Below are 21,242 nucleotides of genomic sequence, written 5' to 3' on the forward strand. Positions count from 1 at the left end.
AAGATCAGTTTGGATTCCGTAGAAATATTGGAACACGTGAGGCAATACTGACCTTACGACTTATCTTAGAAGAAAGATTAAGGAAAGGCAAACCTACGTTTCTAGCATTTGTAGACTTAGAGAAAGCTTTTGACAATGTTGACTGGAATACTCTCTTTCAAATTCTGAAGGTGGCAGGGGTAAAATACAGGGAGCGAAAGGCTATTTACAATTTGTACAGAAACCAGATGGCAGTTATAAGAGTCGAGGAACATGAAAGAGAAGCAGTGGTTGGTAAGGGAGTAAGACAGGGTTGTAGCCTCTCCCCGATGTTGTTCAATCTGTATATTGAGCAAGCAGTAAATGAAACAAAAGAAGAATTCGGAGTAGGTATTAAAATTCATGGAGAAGAAATAAAAACATTGAGGTTCGCCGATGACATTGTAATTCTGTCAGAGGCAGCAAAGGACTTGGAAGAGCAGTTGAACGGAATGGACAGTGTCTTGAAAGGAGGATATAAGATGAACATCAACAAAAGCAAAACGAGGATAATGGAATGTAGTCAAATTAAACTAAGCGGTGTTATTTTCCTTCGGTAACTATAGCGTTACTTACGTAAAATTTCATTCCGTTGGACATATGCAATCATGGTCAGTTATATCCCAATCCATTAGGCCAGTTAGGAAGGGGAAGGTTACAGGCGCCACGGATATGATACGCGGATTGGGGTGGCAATCACTATAGTAAAGGTGTCTCTTGTTGCGGCAGGATCTTGTTATGAAATTTCAATCTGAAACTTTCTCCTGAGAATGTGAAAATATTTTGTTGGCGCTTACTCCATAGGGAGAAATGACCATCATCGCAAAACAAGAGGATTTATGTGCTCCTTTTCCCCACGAGCTGTTCGAGAATGGAACGGTAGAGAAATTGCTTGAAGGTGGTTCGAATAACCCTCTGCCAAGCAGAATTGTGAACTGCTGAGCAGTCGTATAGATGTCGATGTAGGTGCAGAACCCGAGTTCTTCTGCCGTCAACATTTGTTCCCGCGGCTGGTACTGTCACCCTCGAGAACACATATTCATGTTATTTAGGCATCACGTTGAGACACCAGGAGGCAGGAGGCCGTTCGACATTCGTTAGTTAGTCGAAGATTTCTTGATTGTTGCTTGCTAATTCCGACAGTCATATCATTCTGAATTAAGTTAGTAACTCATTATTAGGACCGCAACAGGAACATCTAAGCCTCTGTGCCGCTGATAATGTAATCGGCCACGTTCTACTGCATGTGTCATGTCTCACCCTCAATTAAGTGTTTCATTTCTTTATTTTGTACGTATGCTCTAATTAGATATTAGATTGGCCGTTGTCTCCCTTATTCAGTCCTCTGAACTTCATTACTGATGGATTTGTAGATCTTCATCAACTGCTTTCAGAACGATTCTTCTACCACCAATGTGCATCTCGTGCAAAAACAGCGATATGTGTATATATGCAAACTCCCTCTCCTCCGCATAGTGCTTAATGGTTTGTGTATGTGGACGTAGATGTAGTTATACCAGATGTAGAAGTATGAAACCGGAATTTGCCTTTAGATGGTGCTAGTCGTCAGTGTATGGCCCGTGAGACCGTGTCTGCAGCGCCATCTGCTTGCTGTACCGGCTGACGAAGTATGTCAACACAAAGTAACCCAAGTTCCATACATCGGTATCTGTTTCAAACCCGTAAAGGTGTCGAGTTTTGTGCCCACGAACTACGATTTGCGGACAGTGTTGGCATTCTGTTATCATTTGAAGAAAACTGCAGTAGAATCGCATTGAAAGCTTGTCGAAACTTTCAGCGAACATTCTCTTGGGAAAGCAGTGTTGCCAGCCGCTGTGGACGAGCGGTTCTAGGCGCTTCAGTCCTGAATCGCGTGACTGCTACGGTCGCAGGTTCGAATCCTGCCTCGGGCATGGATGTGTGTGATGTCCTTACATTAGTTAGGTTTAAGTAGTTCTAAGTTCTAGGGGACCAATAATGCTAAGAGCCATTTGAACCATTTTCTCAAAGTACTGTTTCGAGTGGTTAAAAGAATCCGAAAGTGGTAATTTGAACGCGGGAAACGACGACCACCGAGAAAGTTCGAAGACAACGAATTGCAGGCCCTATTGGATGAAGATGATACTCAACCTCAACAGAAACTCGCGGAACAATTTAATGTGACGCCGAAAGACGTTTCTCTTCGGTTGAAAGCTATGCGGAAGGGCCAGAAAGTGGGAAACGGGTTCCACATGAACTGAATGAAAGACAGCAAGCAAATCGAAACCAATCGTGAAATGTCGCTCACCAAAAACGAAAGAATGTCGTTTCTCCATTGAATAGTGACAAGTGAAGAAAAATGGATATTTTTTGAGAATCCTAAGCGTTGTAAATCACGGATGATCCTGGCAAACCATCGACATCCACATCCACTGCTTTTGAAGTAAGACAATGCTCTGCGTTTGGTAGGATCAGAAGGATGTCATCTATTATGAGCTGCTAAAACCTGGTGCAACCGTTAACACTGGTCGCTACCAAGAGCAAATGGTAGATTTAAATCAAGCATTACGTGATAAACGACGGGAATATGGAAAAAGACAACACAAAGTCATATTGCTCCATGATAAACCCCCCGTCACAAGCAGCAAAACGGGTCAGGGAAACGGTTGTGGCATTCGGCTGGGAAATACTAGGTCATGCGGCTTATTCTCCAGACTTGCCTCCGTCCGATTATCATCTACCTACATCACTGGGACTCGCTCTCGCTCAACAACGCTTCAGTTTGTATGAAAATGTACGAAAATGGCTCGCTGACTGGTTCGCTTCAAAGGAAGAACTGTTTTTTGGGCGTGGCATTCATAGCCTGCCGAGGTGTTAGACATTTATTAAAAGCAGTTGAGATTACTTTGAATAAAATATTGTTTATCAGTTTCAAACAACAGACGTGTAATTATTCCAACCAAATTCCGGTTTCATAATCATGCACCTGATAACGGATGTTTTTTGAGTATGCAGAGCACCTTCCAGGTTTCATTTCTAGATTTGGTTCATGTACTGTTGTATTTTCTTCTATACACTGTTACTCTATCGATAACGTGTTCTGAGTCTGTTTCATTGAACGGTTTCAAACGATATAGATGGTGATGAGAGTTCTGCTCTCATAGGCCATTTTCATAATTCTATAGCCTGGAATAATGGCTTCTATTATCAGTGCAGCCGACATGGTAAATATTACTCTGTAGCCAATAGAGATCTGATGTGGGTCATAGTTAGTTGATACTGCTTGTAATCACCTATATCAGATCACAGAGGTAACCAAAATACTTTACGTTTCAACTAGTCGTATTTCTCATTGGTATTATGCACGCCCATAAAAAGTCACAAAATATAACTGAAACATGTACATTCAAATATCTTCAATGCAGCCCACAAACACAGAATGAGGCTTGAACGTGCGGCATACACATTTTACTGGAAAGAAGAATTGCTCACATCGTGGAAGGTTTGTTTAGGATTCGCACGACTCATCCAGCGGGTGTATAAGCATACTTTTCACAGAATTTGCTTAGAACGCCATACTATCGACCTGAGAATGACTTGTCACCGATATTAGTGTCAAATTCAAATGCATCAGCTGGTGCGGAAATTTAACTTCAAAGGAAATTGTTAAGAGTAAACATACACGTGATGCTCATAAACCGTCATGGAATAAATGCGCACAGAACTGGAATGAAGTCAATGTCAAACTACTATTTTAAAGTTAGGTATGACGTAAAATTTCGACATATGCTAACTTTCCAAGCTATCGTAGCACGAAACATGCAGATATTCACGAGTTTTTACAAAGGCTGTAATAGAGTATCTTTTGCGAATTTTGAGGAGTGGATTTCTCACATAGAAACAGAAAAGAAGCCAATATGTACATACAGTTTATAAATAATCCGTTTCTGAGCTATATTCAACGCCTTTCTATTTAAAATCGGACAACAGAGATGTATAACTAATAAGTAAAATACTTTGTGTCAAATAATCTGGTGATGCGACTGTAACGCAGAAAATTACATCCTGTCCCACATGAATTCTGCCCGATAGGTGATAGGCTAATACCCGAAAACGACTGGATTTCTCGGCGCCTGATAACAGTACAATGAAAGAAATTCGAACCGTTAACATGTAAGGTCTGGCGATGGTTTTTGGGATCTGTAACGTATTCTGTTGGTGTCTTTTACGTCAAAATGTACATGGAGATTAATCTCGTGTTGCTCCATCAAATTTCTGGCTTCCAGTATAAATATCATTTCTTCAGAGTGAGCCAAGCATGAAGAGGCTCGACGTTGTTTCAGTTATGCACTGGATGATAATTTACGAGTAGTGTTGCGTTCTCTAGTTCGCCACCGGATCCCGCTGCCATGAGGTAGCAATAAGCTGCTTCACGCAATGGAAGTGGATGCAACCATCGTTGTCGTGTTCCGTAACAATAAGTTTATTAACAGTGGTCACTATTTTAACCATCTGAACCATTTGTAACACAGGGGGTGTACCAGGTCTACGAGTGTATGCGTATATAAAGTGGAAGTAGATGACATTCTGAAAATTTTTTATGTGGCGGCGGGGTGAAATCTCTCTTTCAGCAAAAAAAAAAAAAAAAAAAATCGCGTTTTTCGATATACACTCTACTGTTTCGAAGAAAATTCAAATACCAGGACCGAGATATGTGATTACAATGAAGTTTTGAGCATGTTATTTCAAATTGCAGAAACCACAGCCAAATTTCCACATTTTGAAAGAACTAACCCGTACTGGCAGTAGAACACATTTTTATTAAGAGTCACGGCCAGTTTCGCGTCAATAGAACATGCATTCAAAAAAATGGTTCAAATGGCTCTGAGCACTATGGGACTCAACTGCTGTGGTCATCAGTCCCCTAGAACTTAGAACTACTTAAACCTAACTAACCTAAGGACATCACACACATCCATGCCCGAGGCAGGATTCGAACCTGCGACCGTAGCAGTCGCACGGTTCCGGACTGCGCGCCTAGAACCGCGAGACCACCGCGGCCGGCAATAGAACATGCATTCCCAGGTGATAAAGACACTTTTTAAAAAGTCGTTGCCGAAATGTAACTGCACTACAGCCACTGCTCGTCACTCAGCCAAAGTTGCAAACAAACAGCGCGCTAAAAGCGGTAGTCCGTATTTAGAACGAAGGGAACTACCACTTATAGCGGGTCACTTATTTACAACTTGAATGAATAACGGGAAGAGACTCTACGACAGTTACCTTTTGGCGATGAATTGTTGAAAAGAATCTTTATCACCTGAGGATGCGTCTTCTCTTGCCGCGAAAAACCGGTCGTGACTTTTAAAAGGAGTATTCTAAAGCCAGTGCCGACTATTTCTTTCCAAACAATGAAATTTATTCCACCTATTAGGGACATGACACTGGACAAATGATTATCATTACAGACTTGTACATGCTCTGTGTCTGTGGAAATTCAGTACGGAGTTTCGTCACCAAGCACTACACTCAGAGCCGCTAGAGGTAATGGCATAGAATCAAGGAGCGCATGGATATACTACCGGGGAATACTCTGCCACAAGGTTTGTAGGCGCGTCCACAAAACATCATCTGTGGTTACAGGAGTACCTGAACGAAAGACTTGCTGGCTGACCATATCTCAGACATGTTCGATGTGCGACATGTCGGGCTAACGGGCGGGCCAGGGAAGCAGTGGTACTCGTCGTCCTTCGAAGAAGGCTCGCACGTTTCTCGCCACTTGCGGCCGTACGTTGTCCTGTTGAAATATCGCATGTTGAACTGCCTGCAGGAGGAGCAGTGCCTCGGCAGTAAAACCTTCCTGATTAAGCAGTAGCTGTTCATATCTCTCTCAAGACGTAGGAGGAGAGATTGCATGTAACAGGCGTCCCAAACCATTATCTCAGCGTTAAGATGATTCTTATTATATTGTTGATTGCGTTTACTTAAACTTATGGATTGACATTTTTCGGGCTCGTAAACATTTTTTTTTTATCTGTTATTACTTTTATGTTGTAATTTCATGAACTGACACGTTCCATGACCTGGGAGATTTGCTCTTGAATTTGGTCCTACGGAACTTGGCGTGTGAATAAACAAAAGTAAAAAAATAAATGTCCGCTGTAACGCTTAAGTATCTGCCCAACTGGGTTCACGGAAGGAGGGAAAGAAGATTGAGTTTAACGTCCTGTCGACAATTAAGTCGTTACAGACAAAGTACGAGCTCGGATGTTGTCAAGGATGGGGAAGGAAATCGGTCGTGCGCTTTCAAAGGAACCATCCCGCCATTTTCCAGGAGCTATTAGGGTAAATTACGGAAAACTTTGATCTGGATGGCTGGATGGCCCGAATGCGAGTCCAGTATGCTAACCACTGCACCACCTCGTTCCGTGACTGCGTTCGGCACAGCGGCGTCAAACGCGCAAATACACTACTGGCCATTAAAATTGCTACACCACGCAGATGGCGTACTACAGAGGCGAAATTTAACCTACAGGAAGAAGACGCTGTGATATGCAAATGATTAGCTTTTCAGAGCATTCACACAAGGTTGGCGCCGGTGGCGACACCAACAACGTGCTGACATAAGGAAAGTTTCAAACCGATTTCTCGTACACAAACAGCAGTGCACCAGCATTGTCTGGTGAAATGTTGTTGTGAAGCTTCGTGTAAGGAGGAGAAATGCCTACCATCACGTTTCCGACTTCGATAAGGGTCGGATTGTAGCCTATAGCAATTGCGGTTTATCGTATCGCGACATTGCTGCTCGCCTTGGTCGAGATCCAATGGCTGTTAGCAGAATATGGAATCGGTGGGTTCAGGAGGGTAATACGGAACGCCGTGCTGAATCCCAACGGCCTCGTATCACTATCAGCTCGGAGACCATGGCTGCGGTTACCACTGACTCTGCCTCACAGACAGGAGCGCCTGCGATGGTGTACTCAACGACGAACCTGGGTGCACGAATGGCAAAACATAATTTTTCGGATGAATCCATACTCTGTTCACAGCATCATGATGGTCGTATCCGTGTTTGGCGACATCGCGGTGAACGCACATTGGAAGCGTGTGTTCGTCATCACCATACTGGCGTATCATCCAGCGTGATGGTATGGGGTGCCATTGGTTACACGTCTCGGTCACCTCTTGTTCGCATTGACGGCATTGACGGCATTTTGAACAGTGGACGTTACATTTCAGATGTGTTACGACCCGTGGCTCTACCCTTCATTCAATCCATGCGAAAAGCTACATTTCAGCAGGATAATGCACGACCGCATGTTGCAGTTCCTGTACGGGCCTTTCTAGATACAGCAAATGTTCGACTGCTGCCCTGGCCAGCACATTCTCCATATCTCTGACCAATTGAAAACGTCTGGTCAATGGTGACCGAGCAACTGGCTTGTCACAATACGCCAGTCACTACTCTTGATGAACTGTGGTATCGTGTTGAAGCTGCATGGGCAGCTGTACCCGTACATGCCGTCGAAGCTCTGTTTGACTCAATACCCAGGCGTGTAAAGGCCGTTATTACGGCCAGAGGTGGTTGTTCTGGGTACTGATTTCTCAGGATGTATGCTTCCAAATTGCGTGAAAATGTAATGACATGTCAGTTCAAGTATGATATATTTGTCCAATGAATACCCGTCTATTATCTACATTTCTTCTTGGTGTAGCAATTTTAATGGCCAGTAGTGTAGCTACTACTGTAAGACAAGTTGAAGCGGTATTCGGCCGAAAACACTACATTTTGCCACTCAGCACGACAGTGCCGGTGTTCACGTGCCCATTGCTCTCTGCGGCGTTGGGGTGATCTGGTCAATGGAAGAGGAAGCAAAGGCATGGGTGCCATCAGTACTGCCAACTGCAACGGCGTCGTACCGTCCACACAGGCAATTCCACCCCGCTGAAGTGCTCCAAAGATGCTTCAAAACTGTGGACCAACCCGTTCTGTCCGTTAAGAGGCTCCGGAAAGGCTCAAAATCATGAAAAGTTAAATTTTTACTTTTTTGCGTTTTCTGAATCTGCAGACTATTACCTTTTAATACATATATCATTTATTCAATTCCGAAGACTACAGCTATTTTTAAATTTTTTTTTGAAATGTGTTCTACATGGGCGTCACCCACTGTGGCGCTGTTAAACTGCTGTCAAATGGTGTTATTATTAACGTCCGTGTTCATCAGGTACATTTTAGAGATGTGAGATAAAGTATGTGTTGTGGCTAACCTGTGATAGTTCAATATATATCGCTGGTGTGATTGTCGATTGTTTCATGTTTATTTACTCTGTCGTTATCTCGAAAATATTCGTAATTAATTCTGTTTGTTGAGTCTCTGTTTCGTTGAAGTATAATAATGAGTAAAAGTAAAGTTATTAGAAATCCTCTGAAGGCTTTTGAGAAAAGGAGAAATGTTGGAAAGCCAAAGGTATTTAGAAATATGGGAATGAAGATAGGTTCTAACATGGTAAGAGCGATGCTTGCTTTAGACAAGGAACGCCTTCGGGCTGCAGATAGGGCTGTAAAGAGTCTAGAAATACAAGCAAGAGTAAACAGGAGGAGGAACAAGAGGAAGCTGGAGGAGGAGTTTGCAGAGGATGAAGATAATCCATCCTATGGACCTGGAATGCACTAAAAAGTTAATCCAATCGTTGTCGCTCGATTCCCAAAACTTTTATTTTCTCATACTAATTACATGTTTTCTAAGGATCTTCCAAACATATTTGTTTCAAACTTTTAGTAAATGTTACACAGTACCTTCTGCATAATTTAACATAGCCTTTTTCCAAAAAACTGTATATTTTCGAATATATAAATAAAAAGTTGCAAAAAAATGTTGTGAATTTTCATTACAATTGAAAAAAAATCATCTTTAATAACTGAACTAAAATTTTGTAAAATACCTGTGTTAAGTTGTAGCTCATACTCCAATAAATAATCTGTAAAAAGTTCAACTTCCTACCTCAAATACTTTGTGAGGAAAGATGTAATTTATAAGCGTTATTTTAACATTGCAAGTATAGGGCGTTCCGGAGCCCCTTAAGGCAAAGCGACAGGATGTCGATTATCTCTTGCTGTGGTCACACTTTGTCGTCCGGTACCCTGTCGGCTCTACGTAAGGCCATCTTCTCTCCAATAGTTCCACATACACCTCACTGTTGAAACAGGTGCACCGTACCAGTCGCAACGTCACGGAACGAAAGACCCGTCTCCTGGAGACCAATCCTTCCGCTCGTTCGATCGCAGTCATATGCCGATGTTCCACACTGTGTTGTCGGGAAGCCGTAGTGGCACTTAGCTACAAATGTCTTCTTATGACGGCTCCGCACCGACTGAACGTCGCGTAACACTGCCCTGTCGGGTCACACAACAGAGGGTGCTGCTGAGACTACGTTGACGCCACCTCTCTGCCATTTAAATCACTTATTACCGCTCCGTTGTTCTACACAATGTTTTATTGTGGCGTGTTGCAGACCACTGCTTCTGAGTGTTCCGCTTCTTACGGACAGTAGTGTATTTACGAAGACATCAAACAGTGAGTTAAACGTTTCCATGTGTAACCCCCCCCCCCTCACTTATCGACCTTAATGACAGTGAAAAATTAAACCGCGTGTACCTAATGGAAATTTGGCAAAAGCAATCGTCACCGAGGTTAATTTGTCGGTAAAGAGGGAGGAAAGGGTTACATCTTAATGAAAGGAAAAATGCAAATGAAACTGGTGGAAATTAATTTTGAAAAGGGGCAGAGTTAACACCACAAAAGATCCTACACACTTTGATTCTTCACACGACCTATCGATGTAATCGTTCGATAGCAGTTTTCCCTAGGCAAGACCCAGCGTAAAAATACAAATAATATTTACGAAACAAACCAATTATACATCGACATAAATGCATATATATATATATATATATATATATATATATATATATATATATATATATATACAAATAGTAAAACAATTACAATATGTAAAGACACAGAAATGTCATATATTCAGGTAACAAAAATAAGGAAAACAAATTTATAGTACAATAGATGGAAATAGGAGGATATGCATTTCCGGCGTTACACATGGCAGGCTAAGCAACCTTTATTGAATGCTGCACTACACTTCGAAGTGTCACATCTATGACACTATTTTTCAACGTGTTCGTCAATTCTCTGCAAACAATTGTCGAAACCTCCTGTCAAAGCTTGTAACTTATTTTCTGAAGTCTCCATGTATATGGACTTCCTTTTCCTTTGCGTGGAATCTCCGTTGTTTGTAGAAGATATTACGAACTTTCCTGAATCCTCTGCGAACCACGTCCATCAGTTAGTATAAACACGAGTTCTCGAATGATTTCATTTTGATTTCGTTCAAAATATTTTTGTTGTTCTTATAGGGTTCACGAGAATTCGTTTAAACTCCCGTTTGCAGCTGAGTATTAATATTTACGCAACAGAAAGATAAACACGAAATTGTGAAGGGGAGCTCACACTGTAGGCCAACGACGCTGCTGAAAGCGAGTTCAGCAAAAATAAACGTCACCCGGTAACTGATATTGTCATGTCAAGTAGGTTTTGTTCGTAAAATACACTTCGCTTGCTGTTTACGAAATTCAGCACAGACGTCTCAGACAGACGATGTTTTCGGGTCGTTTGTCTAGTCTCAAAATTACAAGAAACGGCGTACGATGTCTTTTTTTTCGGGAGGCAGTGGAACAGCTAAGTTACATTCACTTCTCTTTAGTTTCGCTGCTGTTATTTCTGTCGCAGAACAACACTAAGGTACGTGAAGAATGTATCAGTAGGTTTTTTCTCATCGCAGTACGCGAATTCCAGCTTAAATGGTGTATTACAAATTTCAAGAGGAAGATATACTGGAACAATACATTTGACCCGAAATGTAAGTCAATGTTTGTTACGAATAAACTCGTAATTTATTCCGGTGGCTCACTGGCTGACAATTTTGTAAGGGAAAAAAGAGCTATTAAGATTATAAACCATATTTTTGATCTAGAGTGCGGATCGAAATTACTGTTGTAGAAGAATCTGAGTCAATAAGAACTTACAAAACACGATGAACAGTTGTCAACAAAGAGACGCAGTTTTCACAGAGTGGGATATTTTTAATAAAGAATACAGCAATACCAAAAAGTTACATTTTCCACAGACAGATAATATTTCAGTAGCATCAGTAGCTCATGTATCTATGTAGTACATTGCACAGCAGTAGGTACTCACATTTTCAACACAGTTATTTACCAATGTACAATTCGACCATCTACGAATATCGTTGCATAATGCTATAATGTTACTATAGAGTGCAACAGCTACATAAAGACCAAACCGGTAATGACTAAATGATGAAAGAAGAAACGAGCCATGGTGAAGATTACTGTATTGGATACATCAACTTTACGAAACACTGGCAGCAGAAAGAAAATTTACCAGGAGAAGTAGGATTCACGTAGAAGCAGGATTCTTGGAGTACGGCTACAATGATAAACATACAATGTCAAGTCATCGCACACACGAATACAAACGAAAGTGGTTAAACAGCTCACATAATGTGTAGCACAACCATGTGTCCAAAATAATGTCTGTCCATCACTCAGACGACGAAAAGCACTGGGATTAACAACCAAAGATGGAATGACCATTAACGTATATAAGAAGTTCAAGTAACAGGAATCACAGCCAGTTATAATCATGAGGTAGAGGGTGGAAGAAAAGTAAGGAAAAGTAAGAGAAGATTGATGTACTATGCAGAAAGAGAGAAAAATGAAACATTCAAACTTATATGTCAGAAGGAATCAATACTATTCGAGATTAACATCTTGCGATTTGGCGATAGATCAACGGCGTCGGAACTCAGAGCTGGTAAAGATTGCGGGACTGAGCCATTTTTGTACTCTCTTTCACTGGTTTGGGTAAATCATAGAAAATTTCAGCGTTGACGTATCGGCATATGAACCATGCAACTAGGGAAGAGTTCAGCTTACGGTTCTTCATACCTTGGTCTGTCTGAAGAGTGCTGAGAAGAGCACTTTGATAAAAGATAGATCGTGGTAAAATATAAATATGAAAGCATTGCGCAAATTAAGGGTATTTCTTAAATGGAAAATTCCGTATGGATTGCAGTTCTTTGTGAAACGTAGAACTGAAAAACGAAATATATTGAAGAAAGATGTAGTGTACTAGGGAATTAGTAGATATGGAAAACATCTGGCAATGGGCAACCCTCCAGCTTGATGTTACTGCAGAAATGAAAGTGTGCATAATTGAATAATTACTTAGAACAAAATCGGAAAAGATGTTCATATATGTCACGTGCTATTTGTTACCGTGTAGCATAAAAGCATCACACAGCTATCAGCATTAAACAGATGGTACTCTTCTTTTTGCTGCTACTATTTTTTATACTGTCGTCTGCTCATCTGATACTATACACAGCAACCAAGAACCGAAACTCTCAGACACAACTAGAATGTTACTCATTTGTATGGTGATACCTCGCGACGGATGTTTGGAACCATCCTACTGAAAAATGTGTAGCGAGGGATTCGCATTGAGAACACGAAGGTCGAGGTTTTGGTTGAAGTGATACTTCGATATCTACCTCAAGCCGTTCCATCCACTTACGGCTTCTTCCTATCAAGGTGGAACGCATATTTTTCTAAGTAACAAAAATGGTTCAAATGGCTCTGAGCACTATAGGACTTAAAGTCTGAGGTCATCAGCCCCTAGAACTTAGAACTACTTAAACCTAACTAACCCAAGGACATCACACATCCATGCCTGATGCAGGATTCGAACCTTCGACAGTAGCAGTCACGCGGTTCCGGACTGAAGGGCCAAGGATCGCTCGGCCACCACGGCCGGATTCTAAGTAACGCCTCGATAAGAAATCCTTCATCCTTGAGGAGAGACGTTCATCATGTAATGTACGAGAATGGATCTTTCAGCATACCATAAAATTCATTCACATGAAGTAATGGTCGTAGATAACGCCAATGAAAAGCCTCATGATAAGGTCATAGAAAAACTCATCCTTAATAATCTGATTTTAATTACTATCAAGTAGATTAGTATGTTCAAATTGAAATTCTAATTACTTGTTCAACTCACTAACCGGTTCGGAGGAATACACATCATAAGCAGGATGTGTTTCAAATAAAAAGGCATACACACTTTGTAGTTAGTTAGGTGGTTAGTTGCACGTTCCATGGATCATTTTGAACGATAGATCGTAATGATATGGAACGAGTTATTTCACATTCATATCGCAAATTAGTTTGTACGTGCGGTTACATTCTCAACCATTTCAAAGTTTTCTCTTAACTATTTTAAAGAAGAAAGATGTACAGACGTGAGTCAGCAATTCCTACCCACCATAGCCTACTTACTACAATAATAGAAATCTTCTACGGAATAGATGAATTGTCAAGGAGAAACTTTCTCAGTTTGTTATAGAACTTTACTTTGCTACCTGTCTGACATTTTGTATCACTGGGTAATTGATTTTGGATGGACCATTATGCACCCCCTGTTCTAAATACAACCTTAATGTGGAGCAACGAATGTCAGTTTTCATTCTGGTATTGTAATTATGTACCTCATTGTTACTTTTGAAATGTAGTGGGTTATGTACAGCAAACTTCAAGAAGGTACATATATACAGTAGTCAGAATTCTCAACTCATTAAACAGATGTCTACAAGTTGATTGCTGCTGTGCACCACATATTATTCTTACAGCACGTTTTTTCGCGATGAAGAATTTCTGTCTTGAAGACGAGTTACCCCAGAACATTATTCCATATGACATTATTGAATGAAAATATGTAAACCGATTTTTCTCTGCCCAAGATCTGCAATGATTCTAAGCGAAAACGTGGCTGAACTAAATTTTTTAAGGAGTTTCATAATGTGTTTTTTTTTTCAGTTCATTGTTTCATCGATATGGATCCCTCAGAATTTTGAAGTTTCCACCCTGGTTATTATTTCATCACCATATGTTACACCCATCACTGATGTAGTAAGTTTAGATGCGCAGAACTGGGTATGTTGTGTGTTTTTAAAATTGAGGGGGACACCGGTCTCAGAAAACCAGTCAGTGATACTTTTAAGACCTTTGTTTGCCGTTTCTTCTGTTTCTATACGTATGTATGTATTCGTTACAATACTAGTGTCATCTGCAAAAAGAAATAATTCTGCTTGTTGTATACTAGACGGAATATCGTTTACATACATGAGGATCAGCAGTGATCCTAAGACTGAAACTTTCGGAGCCCCATATGTGATTTCTCCCTTGTCACAATTATGTCACTGAACTACATTGCTTTTAGTTGCTAAGTACAACTTTCTGCATTCTCTTGGTTAGATATGATGTTACTGTAGCAGCAGTCCCATGAAACTTCAATTTATATAGGAGAATACTGTGATTCACATAATCAAATGCCTTGGGAAGAGAGCAGAAAATTCTAACTGCTGCTATTTTACCATTTAATGCTGGTAAATTCTTGTGGGTGAACGTGTGAATGGCAGTCTCCGTAGAGCAACCGTTTTGAAATCCTGACTGTGATTTGCTAAGGATACTGTTGTTGCTAAAGTGAGATACTATTCTAGAATCCATCATCTTCTCAAAAATTTTGGAGAATGATGTAAGCAGTGGAACAGGTCAGTAGTTATTGACATCGCTCTTATCACCTTTCTTAAAGAGGTATATTTCTGTCTTTCTGGAAAAATTCCTTGAGTAAATGATGCATAACATATATCACATAAGACTGGAATTATTACATGGTAACAAATGTTTAGTACTCTACTAGAAGCACCATCCAAATCAGACGAGCTTTTATTTTTGAGAGAATGTATTATTTTCTTAATTTAGGAGGGAAATGTTGGTGATGATAGAATTTTATGGATGTTACATTTTCAGCATACTGCTGTAATTTTTCTCTTGAACTGTTTGCTCCTACGCTTTCTATTATGTTTAAAAATAGTTATTAAATTAATTTTATACCTGTGTCTCATTATATATGGCCCTTCCATTCAGTTCAGTAGTGTCGTTGTCTTGTTCTGTACCTGGCTGTCCTGTCTCTCGCTTCACTACATTCCAGATAACCTTAAGTGTACTATCGGAAGTTCTGATTTCTGACGTTATGTGCATGTTTCTTGATTTTTTAAAATAACATTTCTTAGTAATATTGAGTAATTTCTGTAGTGTGCAACTACTACAGGATCCGTACTTGTTCTTGCTAAAAGATAAATATCCCTTTTCCTTCCACAAGATACTTAAATACCTCTAATGATTCATGGTTTTTACATGGGTAGATTAGTGTCCTTTCTGATTAGCTTATGCGGAGAGCTATTTTCAGATAATGGTATGAATTAACCATGGAATAGATTAAATTTCATATTAGCATTTCGTTCACTATAAATTACATTCCATGCCATCTCCTGTCACAAATTCTTGAAAACATTTGCCCTGGAGTCATTAGACATTCTAACTGATTTCCACTGAGGAGTATCCATATTGCGATGCTCTGTTATTTATCCTAACTTACTGTGCATCGTGATCAGAGACGGTATTTGTGTTTATCCACCCTTGTTGGAAAATTTGTTACTGAGATCGAAGTACAGGATCCAAACAAGGTTTGCATATAATTTTCTTGTCAGGATCCCTTAGGAAATCTCTAATCCAAATCTGAATCTAAAATTTATGTGCGACTTCTTCTGATCAACGTGAGGTATGATTTTACAGTGGCCACATGTTCCTCTTCCGGTAGTCTTACGTCGCACACTCTTTCTATGCACTCGACAAAGTAAAGATGCTGTATTACTTCGATTGTATGTGAGTTGGTTTGCGTTTACGCACCGTCGCTCTCGATGCTCATATCGTGAATCGATGGAATGTGGAATTCTTCACTCTTTGGATTCTGAGTTGTCCAGACAGTTTATAAACTTCAGCATTTCAGATATAATCCACTGTACCCTTGACCCAAAGCTTGCGGATAACTTACATATAACGCATGACATCAGAAACTAAACAGCGGAAAATAAGCCAGCCAGTTCATAATAACACAGCCGAAATCCAGGGAATTCGTGCCCGGGCTATAAGGAAGTAGTAAAAATCTCTAAAATTTAACATTCTGTAGACAGTGAAGAAAGCACACCCATTTCTATTAGCAGAGCTTTTCTTCAACGATACTTCCTACTGGTACATTCTTGTATGAACATATTTCAGTAGCTTATCGTACGATAGTTGTTAAACTTGTTACCTGGCTCTACTTTTAGATAAAACCCAGACAGTTAATTCTTGAACTTTATAGTTACTTATGAAGTTGGCAGAAAGAAAACCAAATGAAGTTTTTACTGTCGCTGCACCCAAGGCTATGATTCAAGCTAGATATTACGCGTGCGTAATGCTGCTTGCGCGATAACCAGTTGGCTGCAAACAAAGCTTGATAACGTTAAAGATATTGTTTCCTGTCCTCCATCCTTCAAAAACGTATGCGGTAACCACAACACGCTTACTCAGCGACAGATGCGTTTCTTCAGGAGAAAAGCAGTTAACTATTAACACATTTGTATATTCCCCACATACGTGGAATTGCGATTTTCTTCGAATGTATACACAGTGGGAGGGAGCTCAGATAGGTCATCGTAGATGTATTCAAATTGAAAAAAGACATCGAAGTACGGTATCCACCAAGTTATATCGGAGAATATGGCGAATTTTCTGACATTCGTAATTAATTATTATCGTTTATTGTTGCCGAAATACGGCACCCAATTTTTTTTATTTGTATTTTAGCGGAACTGTATACTTTCTTCTGCGCCTGCTGAAAGGAGCAAGTAAGAGAACTTGACTAATAGAACATGAATGGGACTTGATCAAACCGCCACGCAAACCACTGTAACGTCGTCGGTATTGTAGAAGAGATTCCACAAACGTCTGCCCTATTATACCAAAAACCTTACGTTACTCAGGTACGGTTGCCTGGCCTTGGCAACCAGAGACAGTGGTCATTTGTGTGTATGTATGTATGTGTGTGTGTGTGTGTGTGTGTGTGTGTGTGTGTTGTGTAATACTGATGAAAGCTTGTTTGCCCGGAAACTTTGCTTGACCGGCTTGTTGTTGTCCCTATCTGCGACTCAGAATCTCAGTTTTGTGGTGAGTAGCAACTATCCTTATCATAATATTGTCAGGTACAGGTCGTGTTTTTATTATCACGGCTATCATACTATGTGCTCAATTTGTTGACTTTGAGCGGTGATACAAAGTAATTGTGGAGAAACAGTAGCGCACGTGGAATGTCATCTGGAGTTAACGGTAGCAAAGGTCCATGTTGTAAAACATTTCATGCGTTCGGGAGTCCTAGGTGTCTGTAATAGACTCTTGTTATAATTTTCGTCACAGATATAAAGCATAGAATTGTTAAGTTTGATGATGAGCGTACGGACCAATTTTCGTTTCCTCAACGACCGATCTAATGCTCTCCGAAGGTTGTTTCAAGAGGGTGCGTCATTACATTTGCGGAATGGGACGGGAAATCCGTCAGGTTTACGATATTGCGTTACCTGTGTTGTTTCGAATAACGATGCATATTTTTACCACACTAACTGCCTTACGTCCAGTGGAACGTCTTCCAATAACTGTGGCAGCAGCGTACTTAGGAATTCGAGATACATGGGTGTATTTAAATTCCTATAATTAAAACAAGAACCAATTGCGCAGGTCTCGAAAAAGACACATCAAACGTTGATATACCAAGAGCGTTGTTTAAATCAGCGCAGATTTTTTACTGACGATTAGTGCATATTGCGAAGACTGACTTGCCCATGGTTCGTAAACGATTTTCCACACGTAAAATTTTGCATAAATATCCCACATCACTTAGCAATTTTCGTAGATAACATATGGACGACTGTAACCAGTTTTTGAGGTCATTGTAACGAAGCTGTATATGCAGTGAAATATAAAGAGGATTAAATGCGATGGGATGCAGCATTCGCAAACACTCGTTCGGTTGAACAGTCTGTGCCTCCTACGTTCCTCTTAGTGATATTTTCGTTGTGTGTCACTGCCACTAAAACGTTAGTTTAATTTCCTTCATCAATTTTTGTTCTCATTCCTAAGCGTATTTTATTCTCCACACTTCCAGTTTCTTGGAACTTTTTTTTTTGTAACGTTTGAAAACAAGCTATAACATGACGAAAAGCGCACCTCGATATATTTGTTCATCCTGGATGTATTCCGGATGAATGGATGAATGGATGGATGGAAGGATGGATCTGTTTGTTTTTAGCTGTCTCACGCTGTACACACAAGGTGAATCACCTGAGACGTGCACCGCAAATATCCAGGAAATGAGGCTTGATACTGATGTGCGTTTTTCATAGAATTAATTGGTGGTCAGAGGCTCGTATGGTTAGCCAGTCTACAGATTTTATAAATCTTATAGTTAAATATTCCCTGATGCATTTAAGTCTCATCCTTATCTACGATGTAAGGGGGAAAAAGAGATGAAGATACGAAACTCTGTTGGCAATAGTGCTGCGGTGGTCTATTGCTTACTGTTCCCGTTTAGCAAACAAAACGACCCGAATACGAGTCCCAAACCTGGTTCAAATTTTAAGTGATTTCTTCTGCTTCCATCACAATCGACAAATTGTAATATTGCTTCGAATGTATACTTTTTTGTTAAAAAAAATACACTATTTTCAATGGACCTGTTGTGGACTGGCAAGACAGCTAATCCGCAATGGACGAGGGACCGAAGGGCACGCGTTTAAGCTCACGCAGGATGGCGTGAGGTCTGGAACAGGACAAGTAATGAATACAAGTAAATAAAGTACGTAGCTTCTGGAATACTTAACTTTAATCCATAATTGGTGAACATCGGTCTTGACGGAACATGTATCACAAGATAAATAGCAAATGATAATGGCGCCTTGCTAGGTCGTAGCAAATGACGTAGATGAAGGCTATGCTAACTATCGTCTCGGAAAATGAGAGCGTAATTTGTCAGTGAACCATCGCTAGCAAAGTCGGCTGTACAACTGGGGCGAGTGCTAGGAAGTCTCTCTAGACCTGCCGTGTGGCGGCGCTCGGTCTGCAATCACTGATAGTGGCGACACACGGGTCCGACGTATACTAACGGACCGCGGCCGATTTAAAGGCTACCACCTAGCAAGTGTGGTGTCTGGCGGTGACACCACATTCCTCCCCCGAAAATCGGCGTACGGTTGTGTTATAAGGCTTCCGCCCGCCGTGGGGAGGACCCCATGTTGACGTATGCGACGAGGTGGGGAGCCTAACAACAGGCGAAGCTGTGCCACCCGCACCCTGCCATTCGGTCCGAGGGGAGCTAGGAAACGCCTGAAAACCTAGTCCAGGGTGCACGCCAACATGCGGTGTATGCGCCCGTAGAGAGACAGGAGGGGCCGAAGAGTCGACCTCCATCGGGGCGGGGCACCCGACGGGCGAAGACGCCATGTGGTCCGGAGCGGGCAAGAAGTCCATGTCGAAGGACAGCTGGTCACGGGAAGCGATCGGCGGCGCGTGACCCAGGGAGGCGCCCGGCGTTTGCAGCGACGCGTCCACTGCGGGCGTCGCCGGCGGGAGAACAGGCTGCGGCGCGTCGCCATGGGGCAAAATGGAAGGCAGCGTCGGCAACACCTGGGGATGAGGCGAGCCAGTAGATGGGTCCCCAGGGCGCCGACCGGACGGCACCGTCGCTGAAAGCAGACGGGGAGCGGCAGAACCCGTGCGACGACAGAGGCGCTGCTGATTGAGATGCCGACGCACGTCACCAGAGGCCCCCAAAACCAGAACCATAGCGCGGCCGAGGCAGCGAAGAATGCGCCCTGCGAGCCAACGCCGTGAACCTCGATAGTTGCGATAGTATACAACGTCGCCTGGAGCAAAAGCAGGTGTCTGCCGCTGCACAGGAACCTGATGCGGCGGATGTAGCGAAGACATCAAGGTTCGATGAGGACGACCGTGGAGCAATTCAGCCGGCGAGCGACCATCTCGGGGCTGAGAGCGATACGAGGACAAAAAGAGCAATAACGCGTCCTCCCGAGAATGCGACTCTTTTAACTTCAACATCTGTGACTTGAAAGTCCGGACGAATCGTTCAGCGGCACCGTTTGACTGAGGCGAAAACGGCGTGGATGTCAGATGTTGAATACCATTGGCCTTGCAGAATGACTGAAATTCTGCGGACATGAATTGTGGGCCATTGTCGGAAACAATAGTCTGTGGAAGACCTTCAATGCAAAAGATAGCAGATAACGATTGGATGGTGGCAGATGACGTCGTGGAAGACATCCGGACAACAAAAGGAAACTTACTGTATGAATCTACCACAACCAACCATCGAGCATTCCAGAATGGACCAGCAAAATCGATGTGTAAGCGTTGCCAAGGGGTAGTGGCTTTCGGCCATGCAAAGAATTTCCGCGGTGGTGCGGATTGTTGTTCGGCAAACGCCATGCAAGAAGAGCACATATTCGTAATCGCAGCATCGATTCCGAACCAAGTACTGTGCTGACGAGCAAGTTGTTTCGTTCTCACTATACTCCAATGTCCTTGGTGGAGAAGCCGTAAGACAGAGTACTGTAACGAACGTGGGACCACGACCCTGGACTGATCATTATGAGAACGCAACAGTAAAACACCACGTCGTACAAAAAGTCTCTCCTTGTGAGCAAAAAATCGGCGAACCAACGGATCCTCGATCCGTGACTTTGACAAGGGCCATTGCGTGGCAACAAAACGCAAAACGGTAGCAAGGACAGGGTCAGCAGCTGTGGCTGTAGCTACACGACGAAAATCAATAGGAAACGATTCGACCACGTCATCGGTTTCCGAATCAATGAACATGCAAGCAAGTTCGGAGGAATCGAATGCTCTATCCTCAGCAACAGGCAAACGGGACAACGCATCGGCGTTTCCGTGCTTAAGGGGCTCCGGAAAGGCTCAAAATCATGAAAAGTTCAATTTTTACTTTTTTGCGTTTTCTGAATCTGCAGACTATTACCTTTTAATAGATATATAATTTATTCAATTCCGAAGACTACAACTATTTTTAATTTTTTTTTAAATGTGTTCTACATAGGAGTGACCCACTGTGGCGCAGTTAAACTGCTGTCAAATGGTGTTATTATTAACGTCCGTGTTCATCAGGTACATTTTAGTGATGTGAGAT

At 41.7% G+C, this 21,242-nt stretch overlaps 1 protein-coding gene across 1 annotated transcript in view; it reads left to right on the forward strand.

Moving 5' to 3' along the window:
- The window catches only part of LOC126234571 (uncharacterized), a 257,630-nt gene that overhangs the window by 38,645 nt on the left and 197,743 nt on the right, over positions 1-21,242 (forward strand). The window lies entirely within an intron of this gene.

The sequence above is a fragment of the Schistocerca nitens genome, chromosome 1, assembly GCF_023898315.1.
Source record: "Schistocerca nitens isolate TAMUIC-IGC-003100 chromosome 1, iqSchNite1.1, whole genome shotgun sequence".
Lineage (NCBI taxonomy): Eukaryota > Metazoa > Arthropoda > Insecta > Orthoptera > Acrididae > Schistocerca > Schistocerca nitens.